Genomic DNA, 21,045 nt, shown 5'->3' with positions numbered 1-21,045 from the left:
CGGCTTGTCTTCTGAACACCCATGCATTTCTTCAAAGGAAGTATCAGCCGTCTCATATCACCTCTAAACCAATCCAACTCGGCATTCGGAGCATGCCCAAGGCGTCTGTATTATCTCCCCTCCTGTTCAACTTCGCATTGGCCTTCCCGCTGCCATAGAGCAAATACCAAACCTTCGATATGCCCTTAATGCGGATGATATCCGCTTGTGGACGGGCACCGATTCTCCTGGGGGGCATTCAAGAAACTATCCAGCATGCTGCGGACACAGTGAACGCGTATGCCCAAGCCAATGGCCTCGCTGTTCTCTTTAAAAGTCAGGATTAATTATAGTTCGAAAGCCCAGCCTCAACTCTGACTCTGACAAAATCTCGATTACCCTCGACGGACACACTTTCCAACCGGCTAGAGTCTTGAAGATCCTGGGACTTACTATCCAAGCCAACACTAGAAATGACCAAACCCTTTACAACTTCAGTAAAGCGACAGATCAGGTAATCCATATGATTCGTCACATCACAAACCGGCACCAAGGCATGAAAGAAAAAGATACTCTTCGGCTCATTCAGGCCTTTGTTATCTCCCGCCTCACTTACGTCGCGCCATATATTGTCCCAACTCGAACCGACAGCGACAAACTCGATCGCCTCATTCGCAAAGCAACAAAACAAGCTTTGGGTCTCCCGATGAGCACGTTTACGGCCAAACTACTTAGCATGGGGCTCCACAATACCATAGGGGAGCTCATCGAAGGACACCTTTCCAGTCAACGCCTTCGACTTGCCCAAACCAAAGCAGGCCACGCGGTCCTTCGAAATATTCAATGGTCATGGCCTGACCAGACCCACCTGGTCACCATCCCCGACACTTGGCGCCAGTCCATTTTTGTGCGCCCCATTCCCATAAATATGCACCCGGATCTCCACCCTGGTCGTAGAGAAGCCCGAAGCAAAGTCCACGAAAAACTTTACAGCAGCCGATCCGACGCAATTTACAGAGATGCGGCCAGTTACCCAGATAACCAAACTATGGTGGCAGTGGTAACCTCCAAGAACGCCCTCATCACCACCGCTTCAATCCGGACAACTTCCTCCCTGGACGCTGAAGAATTAGCTACTGCGCTCGCCCTTACCCAAACCACCTCCAAGATTATATTGACCGATTCGCAAGCCGCCTGCCGCAGGCTCTTGTCGGGACGGGTGGCCCCCGCCACATGCCGACTTCTGAAAGAACATCCGCCTGCCCATCGGGTGGACATTGTGTGGACTTCCGCCCACTCTGCATTGACGGGCAACAATTTTGCTCATCGACTGGCTCGAGACTTCACTCACAGAGCCGCTGAGACCGGGGCTGTTTTTGAACCTTTTCTCACCTACCAAGAAATAACCAAATACTACCGAACCACGAGACAGACCTTCCCCAGTCCTCACACATCTTTGACCACAAGCCAAGAAATCACAGTCAGACAAATTCAAGGAGGCATTTTTCCCCACCCCATCCGTATGCATTTACTCTTTCCTACACAGTACTCTGATAAGTGAAAATTCTGCCGGGAGAAACCTACTCCAGAGAGAGAGCGTGAAGCGATTGTCGTCAGGGGCAAACGTAGAACTGCCCCGCTGTTATAAGAAAAAGACTGTCTCGTGGCGCCGTTGGTTGAAGCGGGGCCAATGAGTACATTGAGGTGGCTAATGACGAATTAAATGATACCGATGAAAACCGGTTAGGGTGATTAAAATCGAGCACATCCGGCTGGTTATAACTACATCCAGTAAATGTCTTATAGAACAAGAAAGAGGGAGAGAGAGAAAAACTGCCCTGCAGCAGCGGGCATTGAGCCGGGCTGGTGACGTGGCCGAGGCAGTGCAGCCCAGGCACTCCAGCAGACCCCGCTGTTGCCAATGGCTGCATCTGCCTTTTAGTCTGTTTAGGTAACTATGGTTGGTGCCCTATTTGACTGCGTGCTGTTTGTGGTGGCGGCGTGTGCCGCCGATGAATGAATGACTGGACACCTATAGTACACATCGGAACAAAACACCCTTTATTCAAACTTCACATGCCTTTATGCCTAAGCGACACTGACGCCACCAGCGGCAGTGATCGAGGAACTGAAACCAAATATACAAATAAAAGAACACTATTTTCCTATGCGTCCTTGCTCGCTTGCATGAAGGACGCCTTGACGGGAGATGAAGTTAATTGGGATAAACCCATGCTGGTCGTACCATACAGATTAGGCTTTTTACTGCAAAAATTACGTATTGAATTCTATTTGGGTTACCGGCCGGGTACATGAAACGTATTTCTGTGACCTCCCTTAGTCCTTGCTTAAAGAGGCACAGATTGTAACAGAGTGCGGGCTAGCTGGTGCATGGTGCTGCTTGGAAATACCAGCGCTAAGAAGGAGACGATCGAAGAAAAGACGAAAACCAACCAGGCAGCGTTTCCTTGGGCGTATCAAAAGTGGTTTGGGATTATGGTAATACAGCTGCCAAAGTGCACCACCGATTTTACTGCAGACACTTCCCTTCCGATGCGTTCTTGTCAAGGTCAGTTCGCTTGCTTAGACTTTCAACGGCAAGCTAGAGCGGACGTCGTGCCGAAGGCTTTCACAAATCTTGTGTCCTCCCGGAGGAGAATTTACGAGAGTGAAGCCTGTTCCAGTCTATGCATGACGTGGCCGCAGGCCCTTACACACCGGGAATTATGCGCAACCAAGGCGTAGTGCCTAGCACAGTAAGTTCATTGGAGCTACTTCAAGCGCTACTTGTGATAGAACCCTATTTTGCATTTCCACTTTCATACGCACAGACTTTGTTATTCGTACCCATAAGTAGACCCGTTGTGTGGACACATGGTTTTATCGCGCGCTTGTCACCGCCTTGGTTCCTCGCAATCCAACCGTCCGTAAAGCCTCCTCTCTGTCATCATTCAACATCCGCCAGTCGTCTTCAAAAGGACTTTTGGCGACCCTCTTTTCAGATGCGATGGGCTCCAGAGAAAACAAAAGCGCCGATGGAGAGCCCTGAATCGAGTCTGCCTAGCGGATGTGCTCGAAGACCTAATGAGCTGGGAAGATGCGTTCTTCGGAGCAGCCAAGGATTGTTCCACTCGAGCCGACGCACAGTTTCCGTCAAGTCCGTTAAGGCTGGTAGCCCCAAAATGGACCCGGCGTGCGAAGCAATCAACAGGCGCACTGGGACGACCAATTAGGGAAAAGAGAACGGGATGCAGTTCTTTTGTTCTACTTGCAGTGTTTCATTCAATGTACTCTTTGTGTTTGCTTCTTTCAAATCCCTTCGTTTTTCTCTGTCTTCTCGAGACAATGATAGCTATTGACGATTGACGGCTCTCGTTGACACGTGCGGTGAGTCAACGACTTGTCTCTTCTTTCACGACAATCTGGCCCGAGTGGTCGGGCGGCGCTTAATTAGCCTGTCGATTAATCCCGCTGGACCGTTTAGGGACCCGCGAGCTGCTTTCAGCTACTGTCGCCACCTACCACGGAGCGGTTGCCTGAAAGAGGGCTTTGTCGCGGCACTCGTGACTGGCGTTCGGAGAAGCGAATGCGCAGGAAGAATTAACGGGAGTGGCTGGAGCTCGCTCCACTCAAACATTGGCGGGGATGTAGGAGAGACAGACCGTGCAGAATTTTTTAAGCAATTAAGGAAGGACATCGTTTGCAGGCACAATCCAGAGCCAACATCAGAATATAACGAAACATATACCAGCTACATAATTGACAGATGTAGCAAAAAGATCGTTCGCGACACACATAAAGGACATTTTTTATGTAACCCACGTTGTGTTTTAAAGCAAAGCTTTATGCCCCTACAAGCCAATGGTTCTTTCGCGGCGTGCGGGAAAATTAACTCCCAACGCGGCGGAGCCGGCGGGGGAGGGGGAGGGGGTGGCGGATGATGTCACTCACGGAACACACTGTAAATAACGGGGCGAATTTACCCAGCGTTCCCCGCGCGGACGTGCTTGCACGCCGGCGGGCGCATCGCCGGTACGGCTTTGTCGTCTGCTTTAACGACGGTTGTTTTGGGCCTGGTTTGGGGCAGCTTCGCGTCCATTACACGTTTCCTTCGCACTACTTCATTAACTTCTTCGACAGCACCTGCTGGGTAACCCGGACTCGACGGAATTAAGCGATCGTACGGCAAAGACACGAGACCACAAAGAAGCGCTGCCTTTTGCGCACTGCTTGCCACGAATGGGACTCCGTTTTTTAAATTGGTCAACACCAATTCGGTTGTGTTTTAGGAGGTATTACAACAGGCGAAACGAGCAACTGGTTCTGATAAATAGCGATTATTAAAGTTCCGTCAGCTTTCTCGCAATTCTGAAACTTAGTAAACTAACTAGTCTTAATCGTCATAAATGGGAATCACTAAGCTGGCATGCCGAATTGTTTCGGTGTCTGCTCTTGTGTCGCGCGGCGGTGTAGCCCAGAGCTAGCGCATCAGGATGGCCAGGTTCTGCTGTATCACCCTTCGAAAGACGCTCCTCTCCGTTTTCTTTCTGTCGACCCACGGCCGGGCTACAGCGACGGCGTCCGCCGCCCAAGCACTGCCGTGGCCGTCGCTGCTGCGTTCAGGACGCCGCCTTCGCGTATTCCAGGTAACGGCTTGCAGAATCTCTGGTTTCGCTCTTTGTAGGGCCACGTGTGTGAATTCATGTGACGTCGCATGGGCAGTTGTTGTGGGGGTCGTTTAAAGCTTTGCTTTCCAATCACCTTCACAGCGTGGATTGGACCGAATTTTTCAAATCATCGCCTCTAAGTGAAAAAAATCGTAAACTTATAATCAGGAGATCATGAGATTCAGAGCCATTGAGTTTTTAAACTGAAACCTTGAACCTGTATGTGCTTGCGCGTGACCTACTTTTATATTGCATAGTTTGCTCCGACAGCCCAACGTAGGCTAAATAGAGTATGCGCGTTGGACGAAGTAGCGTGAAAGTCGGTATAGATTAGACTGGGCGGTTCCAGACACAAAGCCATTGCGGACCATCACTGCTCTTCCACCAGCTCTGTTTCTATTTTAGGGGCGAAGCTCCTTAAGGCGTGGGTCTGTCCATCCTCGACGTATGTATGTAGCCACCTCTAGTTTAGTTCTTGGATTGCTTACTAGATGGCGTGGCTACCTCTAGTTTAGTTCTTGGATTGTTTACTAGATGGCGGTACTTGTATATGATGAAAAGATGCGCTTGGATTGTTTACTAGATGGCGTGGCTACCTCTAGTTTAGTTCTTGGATTGTTTACTAGATGGCGGGGAGCGTTGTAATAAAATCCGTTCGCTGTTGGCGCGCGCTCGGAGTCACCCGATGGATAATGCTGCAGATGTGCGAGCCCGCGAGGCAGAAGCGCTCCGTGAAGCTGCGCGACGCCGCCGCCAAGATCCTGCCGTACGAGAGTGGGAGGCCGAAGCGTGTCGTCTGGCTGCGCGACGACGCCGCGAAGATCCCAGCGTTCGAGAACGAGAGGCCCAAGCGTCACGGCAACGGCGCGAGGACCCTGCCGTACGCGAAGCGGCACGGCTGCGGCGCGAAGAGGATCTCCAAAACGTCAGAGAACGGGAAGCGGCGAGAAAGCGCGCGTATCGGCAGGCAGACCCCGATGCAGTGAGAGCTCGTGAGGCGTCTGCAAAACGCATCAGGCGAGCTCAGCCCCAAGGTGCCGACGCGCGGTTTAAGCGAGACTTTCTAGACGTTACGTTCGGACACAGATGTAGTGGGCGAACTTTCACCGAAGAGTCACGGTTTTACCGATGATTTCCCCTCAGGAGCTTCGCCCACTCATCATCATTCACCCCGTGGATATGCTGTGAATTTTTTGTTAGTTTCCGGGTTGGAGACACGTGTAATCGGTTCTCCATTAAGGATCACTGCAGCTTTGTCGGCCTTTGCCTTGGAAGTCCATTACCATGACAAGGGCGAGAACGATAGATGCTGCTGTTTTGCGGCGAGTAACACGAGAGGGTGCTCTAAGCACGCTATCCTGGAATTAACCAATCATGGGCTACAGACATCCTGGTAGCGATGAATGTTTCGAAACAGCGGAATCTGACGGTCTTTTTTCATTATTTTCACAGCGATGCTGTTTGGCAATTCGTTGATTCCGGTGTTTCAAAAAACTAAGTACAACAGTATAAAGAAAAATTACCGGCACAGGCAGCATTCGAGGCTGTGTCTGGTAGATCAACCGAGTTAGAATCAGTCGTCTTGCCCACTCGGATACGACCGGGAGTCAGCCGATAGTCAGCCGATAGTCAAACGACTTACTCACTCCATTGTCACTGTGGGGAGTGGAATCACACCACCTGTTCGACACAGAACACGTGATAGGGTACACATTGCACCAGCGGGCGCCTAGTTTAAGTGTGCGCGTTTTGTTCGTTCGTTCGTTCTGCTTCGATTTGCTTCTTCTTCACCATAATAGCAAAAAAATTGGAGTAAAGGTCGTTGTGGGAGCAAAGAAGAAGCAAATTGGCTGCAATCGTGGACTTTATTGATTGTAGGGTTTAACGAGCCGACGCAACGCAGGTGATGAGGCGCGCCGTAGTGGAGGACTCCGGATTCATTTTGACCACCTGGGGATCTTTAACGTGCGTCGAAATATCGTGCACACGGGCGTTTTACAGCGAAGCTGTTAGCCTCTAGTTTGCCGGAAACTTTCGTGGCGTAAACAGAAAACCCAGGTAGGACCCAGCACTTCTCGCTCAAGACACCGAGCGCATGCGTCAGGATAATCAGGCGTCCAGCATAGAGCTCAGTATTCGTGTAAAGAAAAAAAACATGAAATGCATGTAAAGAAATTTATGTAAAGAAAAACAATGAAATATATGTCTGCAACAAATCCCGATTTTTCAACACGTGACAGAATGAACACGCAGCTTGTGCTCGACTTCTCCGTACATAGCCAGAAGGCACTGGGTTTAGTACAAATAACCCTTTGTTTTAAAAGGAATTCCAACCCGCCGTGGTGGCTCAGCTGCCAAGGTGTGCTGCTGAGCCCAAGGACGCGGGTTGGATTCCCGGCTTTGGCGGCCGCTTTTCTGATGGAGGCGAAAAGTGAAAACGCCCGTGTGTTCGAGATTTCAGCGCACGTTAATCGTCCCCAAAGGGTCAAACTTAATCCGGAGCCCATTACTACGGCACGCCTCGTCGCCTGAATAGCGTCGGCGCGTTGAACCCCATAATCAATAAATTTAAAAAAGAATTTCGTCTTTTATAGGAGCACGTTTAGGTCATTATACTACCTGATCTTGCAATTAGTGCGTCAGGCCACCATTTTTTCCGAAGACACGATCTGTGTGTCAAGGAGAGAGAGGGGATAGTTTGACTTTTTTTTTCAAAAAAAAAAAAAACATGGTATATGGTGTGCCACCTAAAAAATATGGCTTTAATTCTCCCCCAATAAACAATACGAGCTTTACATTGCCCTTCCCAACTCCTAATCCGCATGCAAATCGTTTATCCCAACACTCGGCTTGTGGATTGCTGTCCTTAATGAGCGCTTAATGTCTGTTGATATCTTTGAGCCAAAATATGGATATTTCAGACGTGATGAAACACCCAGCTTGGTAAGTTCTCTGAAGAGAGCTTCTGTAAACAGGGACTTGCATCACTGCGAGATCACACGTATGTAGTGAACGTTTTCCCTTCCTCGTGGTGCCACGGCAGCTGGGTGTCGGGGCTTCATGCCTGCAGTATTGTGTAAATAAATAAACAAACAAGAATAAGAAAGAGGGACTATCTCTCCTACTGACGATATAAGTGATCCAAGTAAGCTCAGGCTTTTACTTGATGCAACTCGATGGGATGCAACTCGAAACCAGCCCGGCATGTTTTTCTACTTCCAACCTGGAAATGTACAATTGTGGCTTTGTACTAAACGTTTTGCACTCTTATTGGCGGTAAGGGTGTAAATACCTTGCCCTATGGCGAGCACCAGTTAAGAGTGTTTGGAACAAGAAAGGTTGTTTGCAGATAAAGGGTGCTCAGCAAAATTTAGGGCGTTGCACGCACACTGGTCCGCCTCATTTATCAGTCCTGGATCGTCCGAAGGCAGCCCGATATGCGAACCGACACTCCATTTCCCCGTGTATTTATACGGGACTTCCGGTCTTAACGCAGTCCCCGGACATCTGCGGACCATCCAGGACTGTTATATCGAAGATGTCCGCTGCACGACAGTTGCAGTGCAGCGCACATTCATACACCGATATACTCATGATTCAACTCGCAATAAAGATTCCCAACACCTCCAGCTGCTAGAAATGCGAGCACATCGGCATAAGCACAACGGCGTAGAGGGAGTGTATACTTACGTTGCCTTACGGAGTGTTTGCTCTCCTTCCTTTCACAGCCAGCAGTAAGGAATCATTTGCCAGTCTGTGGCTCGTTGCAAAAATCAAACACTCTACCGCTAATTTCGAAACGAGGTATAAAAAAAATGGTAAAGGAAAAGCGATATAAAATATTGCAGAAGTCTGGTGTTTTATCCCACTATTGTATAACCGGGCCTTACCGAACCACAAAACATTTACCGTTCCTTCCTAAACAAAGGTGAGAGAGGCGCAAAAGCCAAAAGTACGTCCAACCTTCTCTGAAAGTACGTCCAATAAATCTGCAAACCTTCACAAACGCCAATTGAAAGCGAAGAATGAACCCATGCGGCGAATTTTCGCGCACTAAGGAAACGAATCTACGAGTGACCTAAATGTATACCGATATGTGGCTTATCACATAAGAGTATACAATTGTACTCCTCCTTCATGCTCGATGCGTGTATTTTCTCATCTAGGAGCGCCCCTTTTCGCGATTTTCCAGTAACCGTGTTGACACGATGGAAGCCCGGTTTCACGCACGCGCCGTGTGTCCGGAGATCTTAACCGAGCTTTTCGGTAACCAACCGGTATACGAGGAAATTCATTGTTTTTTTTTTAAATGCAGAGCATTTCAGTAACTCACGATGGCACCCGCGTTGACGTCCGTCGTAGTCCGCACCGTCGTTGTCCGCACCCCTCCCCCTACACTATATAAAAAAAATACTATCCGGCGCCTGGTTTCGATCCCTCGACCCTGCGGGCCGAACGCAATGTACATGGTGCTCTACCCACTGCGCCACAAAGCCGACACAGAATGGGAGGCTACGAACGCGCCTTATATCCTAGACTCATTCAAACTACGCCAAGAAGCTGCTGATACAACGCATTCACTACCTGTGGGCGGAACGCGAGGTACATGGTGCTCTTCCCACTGCGCCACAAAACCGACACAGAATGAAAGGCTACGAACGCGCCTTATATCCTTGACTCATTCAAACTACGTCAAGAAGCTGCTGATACAACGCATTCACTACCACCAACTCCCCAAACACTAAACGTTAACGCTATACACCCACCCCCTATGCGACGCATTTACTCGAGTCCCCCTCGCGGGGAGATGGGCCCAATTTTTTTTGACAGAACGCCATCGGCCCCACTAAGAAAGCTTTCGCTTTAAATGTACAGTGTGTTTCAGAGATTAAGCTTGGTTACGCCCATGTAAACAGGGGAGGTGACCACTGAGTGCGCCATGAGAAATATTAGTTTCAAATTGAAGTTCTTGTAGCTCAAACTGAATAATTCCCGGCCACCTTTCTTTTGGAGGCGAATAGCAAAAACGCCCGTGTGCACGAGATTTCGGCGCACGTTAAAGATCCCCAGGTGGTCTTAATTGATCCGGAGCCCTCCACTACAGCGCGCCTCAGCGCTTGCGTTGCGTCGGCACGTTAAACCCTACAATCAATCAATCAATCAATCAATCAATCAATCAATCAATCAATCAATCAACCAATCAATCAATCAATCAATCAATCAATCAATCAATCAATCAATCAATCAATCAATCAATCAATCAATCAATCAAACTGAATATGTTCTAACTCTTCAATCGACTGATAAACCTAAATTACCAATAATTAGTGCGATTGGCCAAATTTGCCTAGTTACGTGGCCGATCTGTGAGCTTGGAAACCGGCGCACATGCTGTCCCTGCATAAAAATAAAGGAACCGGGGCCTCGTGGGTATCACTCCCACTCCGAAACCCACGAAACCTTGTGTTGACTCCGAACAATGATCGGTATGTTTTACTTTTGAAATATGTGAAGAAGGGTCGACCCCACATGGATTGGCAAATTATTCAACGTGAAATGGATGCAGCCAGAGGCAATTTGCGCCTAAGTAGAGTTGGGTCTGCGCAGCTGGGTTGGAACTTGGCAGTGTGCGAATCGAGCTGAGCAAAATTCTAAAGAGTTATGACAGGCCCCACAGTTCGTGTAAGGAAGGTTCCATTTTGTCTTCTCGGTCCTTAAGAAGGGAAAACAATTGAAATCACCTTGCGTGCGCAGAGTCTTTCACCCTGACACATATAGGACGATAGCGGCGCTGCAAGAAAACCGGAAAGGTAGCAAAGCAGGAGACACGTGGCCATGCACAACCTTGCAGTCTGGAGGCTATGCACGTAAGTATTCATTGGAAGACTTGTCAACGCGTAAATGTGGGCTAGTTGGTTTGAACTGTGAAACATGGTTAAGTAGCGCGGTTAGGACGGGAAAAAAGTAGAGACCACACAGGACTAGCGCTAGAAGGGAAGAAAACGCACTGTACGACCTGCGAGAAAGCAGTCGTGAATGAGCAAACGTTTCCAGGAGGCTAGGCTCCGTGTAGGTCAGGGTGGCCCATCAGTCATCTATTAGGTTTGCTCCCGTCGATGTATTGTCTCTCTGCCAATCCCTCCTGGTTTATGCCCGGATATTCCTTTCTTTTGCTTCTTTAGTCACCGGTGTGAATTTGGAAGGGTATGTGTTTTTGTACAGCTCTGTAAGGGGAGGTTGGTTTTTCACGGGTCTTTCAACGTTTAGCTTCTTATCCGTTCTTTACTATCCCTCAAGGCAATTTCTTGATCCTTGATCCTCTCTTATCCCCCCCCTCCCACTTCCCCCCTCCCCTCCAAATCTTAGTTCCCAATTCAGGCGATTGGGCAGCCGGCGGATAACCGTAACGGCAGTGGACTTACCGGTTCCGCAGTTGCTGCGCCCTGCTGTTACCTCCACCGTTCGGTCGTCTGCGTGCGAGCATCTTGTTAATGACTGGCAAAAAAGCTAAGTTCCTAGATGCGTAAGCACTGACATTGGAGGAGTCAGGCAAGTCTTGTGAATTTAAAAAAAGAAGTGGCAGGAAAAAACTAAACTTATAGATGAGAAGTAGACACACGAAAGGTGTTCCACGAAATCTCCATCCCGCACGTGATTATGAATGAAAAGAAGAAAAAGTATAAACGAAAGGTAAAAGAAGCAGAGACGTTATGTACCTATTTACAGCCATATGAGCTTGAAAACTCCATATATACGCCAAAGCATTTCGGTGTAATATAGCTGACAACAAAACAATAAAAAAAATTCCCCCGCACCTCCCCGAAGGGAATCGTGCAGAAATGCGAATGCATTGGGTGCACCGATGAGTATGTTGCGAGTAATGGCGTAATGCTCACGTTGCATTGTGTTACACTTCTTTCTGGTGGTATCGTTGCTGCGAGGGATTCGACTTCACCGACTTCCATCGCTATCAAGGCACCAGTCGGCAAGCAGTAATGGGAAGGTGCGCCGGACGAGGAGGGTACCGGTAGCCGAAACTCACGCTCATCGAAGGAACGCGCCCGTTGACCAGAGACTCGCGGCACGAGGCACACACCAGGTACGACCTAACGGCGCCAGACGAGGGTTGTCGTCACAGACCGCGATGATGGCGTCACCGTTCTCATCACCTCCTCTTCCAAACTCGTTCCAAAGAACCCGAAGCGCGTTCAAACGACTAGACTCCTTCTTGATGTTCCCGAGCGCGTAACGCGTTCGGCATTACGCGCTCTTCGCTTCGCAGACTTGTCTTCTTCTTCTTCTCCAACCGATGATGATGGCGTGGAAGCAACTGCAGTGACGTCACCGCCAGGGAGAGGCGTAATGCTCACGTTGCATTGTGTGAACCCCCGACTAAGAAATGCATTCGCATTTACGACGACGACGACGACGAAGGCAGAACTACGAGGCGCGCGCTCACGTGCGCTCGCGCTGGAGGAATGCAGGCGCACGCCGGCCAACGGAGCAAGACAACGCCAGGCTAATAAATGCATTCGCATTTAAAATACACGACAAACAGAACCCCTCCTGTATTTCCTTCTGTTATTCGTCTGTCTGGGCTGTACCACTTGGAGATTAACACCTACCAACACGCCCAACTTCCCCTATTGTTACACATAAGACCCTAAGGAGAAACTGGGCTGTAAATGTCATGCAGGTGGCAGCAGCTAAAACACCAGCAGTTTCTATGCGTTACAAAGTTCTGAACAATAATGACAAAACAAGAGAGCGATTTACAACCGACCATTTTCTGGCACAAGCAGAAAATTTCCGACCTGGCCCTTTTAGCTTGGTCGCAGCTTGCCGTGGGGTGGGAGAAACCACTTCTCTACATTTTTTCCCCCTCAAGCATAGCAGAGACGCTCCCGTGAGAGAAGACAGGCACCCGCTGGTGTAGTTTGAAAGAATGCTGCTGTGAGTACAGACGGGGTTCTGCCGCCAATATTTATGCTTTGCACCCTTATACAATAGATAAGAATATAATATTCTTATCTATTTCCACTATAACAGGCCACTATTGTTCTTGCCACTTATAGAATTCTTCTATTTGTCATACCCTTGTAGCTTTCTTTTTTCTTCTGTTGGTTCCGACTTATGCATTTCTTCCACTGCGAAATTAACTTATTTATGATTACGTGAGTTTCATGCAAATAGCAAAGAACACATTTTTTGCCCTAATTATTGGCCTCTCCCTTCATTGAGTACCGTTGACAATGAAGCTACGTTTTCCGGGATAGACGAAGAACAGCGAACTGATACAACTCAGCAACTCCCGCAGAACAACGAATAATATGGACACATCAGGATTCAACGCGCACACCGTTGTAATCAGGGTTGCCATTTTAGCTACACTCTAACTAAATCTAGGTACGCTTTGGCTACACCAGCTAGAGAAAATTGGCTAAGCTAGCTACAATAAAAATATATCTCCAAATTCAGCTACTTGTAAATAATGCAAGCCATTTCTGCCGAATTGCTTAAATTGGTTCATTTTGTATCGATAGACCGGGGCAAGCTACAACAATGTACCCATGTATATGCTTGCTTCGCTGCAAATGGCTCCTAGTGGGGATAGTGGACCTGCGGTTGTCACGCAGCGCCCCTTTTTCTGAATTCGACCGTTCATTTCATATTTCTCTGACTATTGTAGAATTCAGTGTTGGTTTTAGTTTGTTACGCTCGTGGTCAAGATGGGCCATCATTGGTGTGTCACCAGAGTCACATTGGTGTCAAGAAAGGTTCTCGCGGATTAGGGAAACCTGAAGGCGTAAACATACCAAAGTTCAGCCTAGTGCAACCTGCTTTACTGATGGTTTCCCAGTGGCACTCGACAGTTTGGCAGTGAAGAAAGCCGTGCGCGACGTACGGACGAGAAACGAGCGAGTTGCGCCTTCTTCGCTAACACACTAGTATTTTCTGCAGCCTGCTCTGCTCTTTATTAATTTCCAAAAGCTCGTGACGCCTGTTGCGGGAATGTTTTTTTTTTTCGTTGCGGACAGTGGCAACATAAACGCAGTTTCTTCAATTGGAACAGACGCCGTCTACAGCTGCATACCGCCAACTCACCGGAGGAACCCCTATGTGCCCAGTGGGCTTCCAAGAACGAAGATGTGCATTGAGAACCCTGCCCTCTCGGGGCCCATTCCTCGCAAAGATCGGAACGCTGTCGTCTAGCGGGAACACGGAGGGGCACATGCTATCTGCGATGCACGGGGTACGAGAGTTTTATATGCTGTGCAAGAACGGGCCGCCAAAGCCTGCCACTTTATTGTGGCGCCTCTAGCAAGAAAGGACGTACACGCGCGTGTCTTTGTAGTCGTTAAGTGCGTGCCGTGTTTATATTTGCGCGTCCGGGGCCCAAATGCAGATTTTTTGCGCTACTCGTGCCGGCCATTTTGATGAAGCCGAGGAAACGAATTGTGAAGAAAACAAGCTTTGTTTAAAGCATTCTAGTTCTGGCTTTAAGCAGCTATAAACCTACATTGTATGGTATAAATAGTGAAATCACTTCTCTATGTCTAACAATACCAACAAAAAAATATAGCAATGAGGAGCAACCAAAAATTGCTGTTGCGTCCGTGGTCAGGAAGATACCGCTGACTGTTCAGTTTTGACACGTTTTTTACCTCAAGTTATCGAAATACAAAAAAATTCAATTAAGGTGTCGAAATAGAAGGGTGAAACAAAGAAGCATTTGTAATATTTTATTTGTACAGAAGGCACTCTCTCTTAAACGCACGTATTCAATTCTACCTCCGTGACATTGCTAGGTTATATTCAAACGCCATTCCGCACTTCGAAATTTTTATTCTATCCCTATCATTTATCGTTGATTCATTACTAGGAAATTGACACATAAGGACATCTAGGATTACACTGCGGCTATACAAACATGTCAGTGTAAACAAAGCCTGTTTCAAATTGGGCGGAAGATCTATTTTTAGCCGATGCTCATTTTGGTGTTTTAACCAGATTTAACGACTTTGTAGTCATAAATCAACTACTTTGTTGCTTTTAAGAGCTAGAAGTACTGACTATAACGGTTGGCCTCACCTGCAATGCACCGCACATTACGCGGCACGGGTCAACAGTGCCGGGTACAACAGGGAAACCTGCGGGCACTGCAGGCTGGTTAGATTGTGTAAATAATGATAAAATAACGTCACGCTATCCATATACGTCGCCAAGTGTAGATCCTGGCCTTTATTGAGGCGTCACTCTTCGTCCCCCACTGTATCTTTCTAACAAATATACCAAAAAGAGCGGTGAAGCAGGGTTCGCACTATCCTCAGTTAAGGCCTGAAGCAGTCAAGTCAGTTTTTGCAGACGAATGTGCACAGGCGTCACAAAGTTTTCGTACCCAAAGGGTAGTTCCGCGAGCAGCATCGTTTAATAAAACCCCCGACCACAAAGATAACCACTAAAGTTATATGTCGGTTCACCTACCAATAGAAAACATGGTAATTACTGGTAAATTCACGCAGGAAGAAAACCTAGCCCCACAATTGACGCCGGGGTCAGCGTGCTACGAAGTTCGCCGGAGAAGGTGTACATGCCCGAACGGCAGCAAGGTCCACCACTGGCGATGGCGTAACAACTTTCGAGTGACCTTCTCCCAAACACGAAGCTTCGAAACCTTTTCGACACACGCCTCGCTTTAGCAACACTGCACCATCAGTGCAGACGGCGAAATAATGGCTGGAGCCATCTATACCATTCAGACATGGTGGCGCGGGGCGTATACACTCACTTGCACGAGTTCTCGTATACCCCGCAAAAGGCATTCTCCGAGGTGAAGGGCGAACCAAAACAGTTGTGGGAGGAAGGTATAAAGATAGCCTGAAAATAGCCTGCGTTGCTTCCGGAGAGAAAGGCGGAGCTGTCTGCAAGGCGCGCGGACGAGCACGTCCTTGAAGTTATGTGGGTAGCTATTTACTGTACCGGAATGAACGGCTAAATGTATGTAGCTGCCGTGATCATTCGCACGTTTCCACTTGGGCTGCCACGATAGCGGGGCAAGAATGGACCTACACACTTTTCGCGCACTTAAGACTGTTTTACTGTAGGGCTGAATGCGCAAAAACATGTTCCACGTCTTCTTTCGAACATCCAAGGTTCGTAGCCCAAGCTACAAAGATGCACTGCTAAGTGCCATGATATCTGACCATCGTGATCTACAAAAATATACGTGATGATGGGTTCACGCTGCAGTGAAGTGTTGCTCAAGATAAAAATTCCGCATCCCGGAGGAGGAAGCCTCTACGTACACTAAGCAAGCAATCGTGAATTCATCGTTCTGAGTAATACGACAAAAAATCATTCCGCAAGTTAATTTTATCAAGAATTCAAAGTTCTTGACGTACCTAGATTAAACGTAATTAAAAGTTTAATATTCTGCGGTAGCAATTCTTGGTTTTATTTAAGGTTTTCTAATCGTACATGTATTTAAAACTCCTATAATCCTCGAATGCCATGACCGCTGACTTTTGGAAGAGTACAGCGTCTTATTTATTTGCCGTCGTTTACAGGCCAAAACGAAAGGAGGTTTTCAATTTCAAGGCAGCAAAGGCAAAGCGAACTGCTTTCTCGAGACCCGCAGAGGATCCATTTCAAACTTACAATATGGCCCCACGCGTCTTCTGGCTGTTGTATAAGCGCATTATCAACCCCGGCGAGCTTTAAACCCTCAAGTCCGCCATGGCTCCAATTTAATGGGGTCAGCGCGGTCTGCTGAGATCACAGATGTGACCTGCAAGACGACACCGCACGCCGCGAGCTTGCAATGCGAGTCGATCCTATCAGGCGAGCCCCATTTTCGCGAATATGCTTCCAGCGCACCGTTTGCTGGTCCTCGCTTCGGACGACAAAGCCGTGTGCGCTCGTTTACGACGTGTGTCTGCAGCCTCAACTCTGGGTTGAGCGCACGTTAGGAGCTTTTTTATAATTCCAGAGTAGCTCTGAGTGCTGAAAGTGTGGAGATAAAGTACTTTGTTTCAGTTCATCCATGGCCAGGCGTTAAGCGCTGGGCACTCTTCTGCAGCTTCCATTAAGCCCAGAAGCTGCACAAACAGCACAGAATTCGTGGTACCTGTGGTACGCCGAGTGGTCTATCACAGCTGCCGTTAAAGTAGGAAGCCCTACAGTAGGAAGCCCTACAGGAAGCCCCCCGTCTAACGATGAACCGACTAGCGCTTGTCCCATCCACTCCTCGTCCTGTGTTTTTATTTAGCGCTTGTTTTCCGTCTGACGATGAACTAACACGCCCAAACCTTTTTACTCCTACAGCCTATCTCTTTCTTTCTCTCGTCTTCACTTCCTTTCTTTCTTCTTTTTCTTTCTTGCTCTTTCTCACCTTCACACAATCACCCACATACACACGTTCATACAGTACATAGTTTACACACTCGCTCTCGCTGCAGGATTTTTTCCCTATTAGGATATATACGAATCTATATCATTAGAAGCCTGTGAAATATTATCGGGTACTTTTCCCAAAGCAAAAAATTCCAAGCATTTACAGAAAATGTCGGAGATAAATTCCGTTTTTTATCGCTTCACTGCTGCATGGTTTATAACTGCGAACTGCACGGAGTGATCGGCGGTATGGGCCAGAGGTGGACAAATTACGTCGCCGGCTTCGACTTCTCCTCAACGTCAGTGTTACAATTTAATTTATGTCTAAATATAATCAGCTCACCTATACTTGCTAGGCACAGTAAGCTTCACCTAAGCTTCATCTTAGGCCCAACCTCCACAACACCTCAGCTTCACCGTAACCTCCTTGATCAAATGTGTTCGCCTCACTTGTATTTGAAGCTTTCTTAGTTTTGTGCTCGTTTCATTTTCGTTGCATGCATATAGTTTACAACCTTTGTGTTTCATACGGCTTTGTCTGCCATTCAATTCATACGCGCTGTCGCACCTAACAGTAATGCTCATTTACAAAGTGCGAAGTGGCGCTGGGCGCAGTGCCCTATATTGCTCTAAATTTTCATTAACGCAGTGTTTTAAGCTCATTAGGGTAGAAAAATGTCGCATCGTTCGATTCATTTGTTCAGCAGGAATGCTCAATTTATCCCATTTTTTTTTTCAACTTCAAACTCACCGCCTGCAGAAGTGGGACTACTTGAGACGAAAAGACATTATTCATGCCGTGTGCTAATTACTTGCTGCATTTGACAGCTTTTAAATAAAAACGGGAGGTGGTCATTCTTATTTTTTCTTGCTCGTAAGTCTTCTTTTTTCATACCTGAAATCGAAAACGTAGGCTTCAGTGAAAGAAACCATTTCGCCTACACATTAGGGGAGTCACGAGTATATCATTGATTGTATATAGTGATTTTTTGGCAATTTCTTTTTGCCTTTCGGTGATCCTGCCAGCTAATTTAAATAACGCCTATTACCTTAATGTTCTCAGCTCCCAAAACGGCGCCTTTTAAGTACGTGTATAAATTATAGTTTTAGTGTCACATGCCTCGTTGTTTCCCGCATGAGTCCCAATATTTTTACAGCTTGCGAGTTTCACGATAGTTGCTTATTTAGAAATTGTAAGAGATCCATTGGGGTGTTCCTCAGGGGATTAAGAAGTATATAATAAATCAGTCGCATGAAAAATTGTCTGACGATTAGGATACTCCCTAATGCGATATTCGAGCGCAGTGTGAACTTCTGACTCAAGGCGCATAGCTGCTCACTCATGCTGCATAGCGAACGCGAGACGGCGCGCGTTAACTCGCAGCAGCCCGTCACCAGCGCCGAGCATGTTGTTTTTAAATTGTGTTTGATCCTCCCGCGCAAATGCCACGTGATTCGGATGAGCCACGCAACGAGAAGGACGGGGAGGGATCGCTGCACGTGCAGCGTGCAGGGCATGCTGGGATTCTGCGTTTTTTGTGGACTTGAAAGCACAAGGCGGTTGCTTTCATGGATGCCTGGTTTTGAGTTTCCTTTCTCTTGCGCCACGTGACCCCAAGCCGCGGTTTTCCCACTCGTCATGCGTCGCCTCGGCACACTGCCCTCAGGCTCCCTCGCACTTTCGCCATTCTTTCCACCTCCGCTTTCCTGGTCGCTCTGTCTCGTTTACCTTCGATGTCCTCTTCGTTCTCTCGGAGTCCTGTTCGTATGCTTAAAAGCTTGCGCTGTAAAACACTTGCTGTCGGTGATTATCAGTCTTATAGGACAAAGCAAGTCGTTATTATGTTGCCATTCGCTGTGGTGCTTTCGTGTAAGAAATAAATGACGAAGCCGATATTAGCCACTTGAGCAGGTGTGGCCAACCCCTACTATGTGGTACGCGTTCCTGCGCTTAGCCAACGCAGTCACACCGAAAGAGAGGAAGAGGAGGATTTCGGGGGTGGTTTGGCGTATGCTGTTCCCGGGGCGTTCTTCTGTTTTGGTATCGCTTATTTGGATTTCCTAATTTAAAAATCCGAGTACAAATATAACTCAACATACCGTATTTACTCGATTCTAAGCGCCCCCTTTTTTTTTTCCACGATCGCGATGCCCAAAGTAAGGGGTGGGGTTAGATTCGAAACACACAAATTACCCTTCTTCCGCCACTATTTTTGGCCGACATATCTCGACGAGGCGGGAGCAAGGAATAATGTTTTATTTCGCGAAAATTAAAAAAAAAGATGGTACAGACAGTGAACTTACCGCATACGCATGATACTCAGTCACCCTCACTACCATTCGTGTCCGCTACGCCGCTTGGGCTGCCTCTTTCAGTATCCCCCCGAAGGTCGCCTTTGGTTCCGTTGAAGAGATTTGAAATTGAAAACATTTTAAATGACTTGGCCACAACGTGATCGCGTGCCCGCTTCCACGCGTCGTAAATCCACCTTGCGACGGCTGCTAAGAATCCCATGCAATTTTTTTTTTTCCAAATTTTTTTCCCGAAAGTAGGGTGGGGTGCTTAGAATCTGGAGGTGCTTAGAGCCGAAAAAAAAAGTTTTTTTCCTGGCGTGTCGTTTGATCATTTACGCCTTTATCGAAGAGCCGTAGTAACAGCAGCGGAAGCCCCGCGCAAAAACGTCTCGGACGTCATTACATTAGCATTACCACTTCAGCAGTGTGTACTTTCCCCTCTCCCCTCTCGGCCACGCTAAAAGTATCCACCCTAACATACCACAACCCTCTTCCCACTCCGACGGTCTCTGAGGGCAATCCATACCTGTGAATGGGCACTGGATCGAAAGCCATGGTTAGACGCCGAGGGTGATTGGTAACAAAAGCCGGCACTGGCGCTCAAAGACACAATTCTGCAGACACAACACCGCTTTACGTCTCGCTCGAAGTCTGAAGGCTTGCGACACATTCGCTTTGATGCCCACGTTCATACGCCGCAAGTGGAGAGACAGCGCAACCTGCACGACGTTGCGTGAGTTCCGGTCGACGCGCAGTGAAAAGGGCGAGAAGAGAAGGGGGCAAGCTACACGAACGCTCCCGATGCTGCCTATAACACGTGAAATTTTTTTTATGGCAAGGCGTTTCGATCGGAGACAACACACAGCGGCAAGCAAGCGATGAGGCGTCGAGACACGCAGACGCCACTTTCAGACGCCGGCACGGGCAATGGACGCGGCATCAGCGTGAGCGGAAAGCTGTAAACCGAAACTATACCCCACGACAAAAACCCCTTAGGCGGTGTAAGGCGTGGGTGGAGACAGAAATAAAACAAACAGGAGAAACACGGGAATTGGAATATTAATCTGGCAAAGGGGAAAAAATACGCTGAACAGTGCAGTTTTTTTCGTTTATTATAAATATTTACAGACCCGGGGACACAAAACAAAAGGCATAGTCATTCTGAAGTCTGCTACAAGAGATGTATAGAAATACAGAACACGGCCATAAAACCTTGGCGTGATTATTAATTATCGGGAATGATAACTGGCATGATTTCTACCGTTGAGCTTATGTGGTTCTCCGCTGAAGGGTCTTTTTGTTCTATCCCGCCGTTCCTGATGCTGTACTGCCCCATGGGGGAACAAACAAAATAATATGACCAGCTAGAAATGAGGTCTAGGGTCGGTGCGCCCGTGTTTAGGAGTGGCACTCTTTTTGAAGTCGAGGTATGTTACTTGAAATTAGTCATAAAGGTTCTTTATGCGTTCTTAACTAGTTGGCTAGTGGCATACACTATATTTCCTCTGTTCTTAAGACGTTAATCCCCGCCACGTGCTTATTATCTTTACCCCTGGATAATGAAAGTCACTTTGAAGGAAGAGAACAACGTTCATTAGTTCATAAAAAGAGTTACCCCTTTACCCGTGATTGGACGAAAATAGGGCCACCTCTTGGGTCGACAAATACCGGCTTGAAAGCCTCGAGTCACAAGTACTTTTTTATGTTCGAG

This window comes from Haemaphysalis longicornis, unplaced genomic scaffold (assembly GCF_048455015.1).
Source record: "Haemaphysalis longicornis isolate Haplotype H1 unplaced genomic scaffold, Haemaphysalis longicornis Haplotype H1 scaffold_2, whole genome shotgun sequence".
Lineage (NCBI taxonomy): Eukaryota > Metazoa > Arthropoda > Arachnida > Ixodida > Ixodidae > Haemaphysalis > Haemaphysalis longicornis.
The sequence above is the reverse complement of the archived record's forward strand: the minus strand, read 5'-3'. Positions refer to the sequence as shown.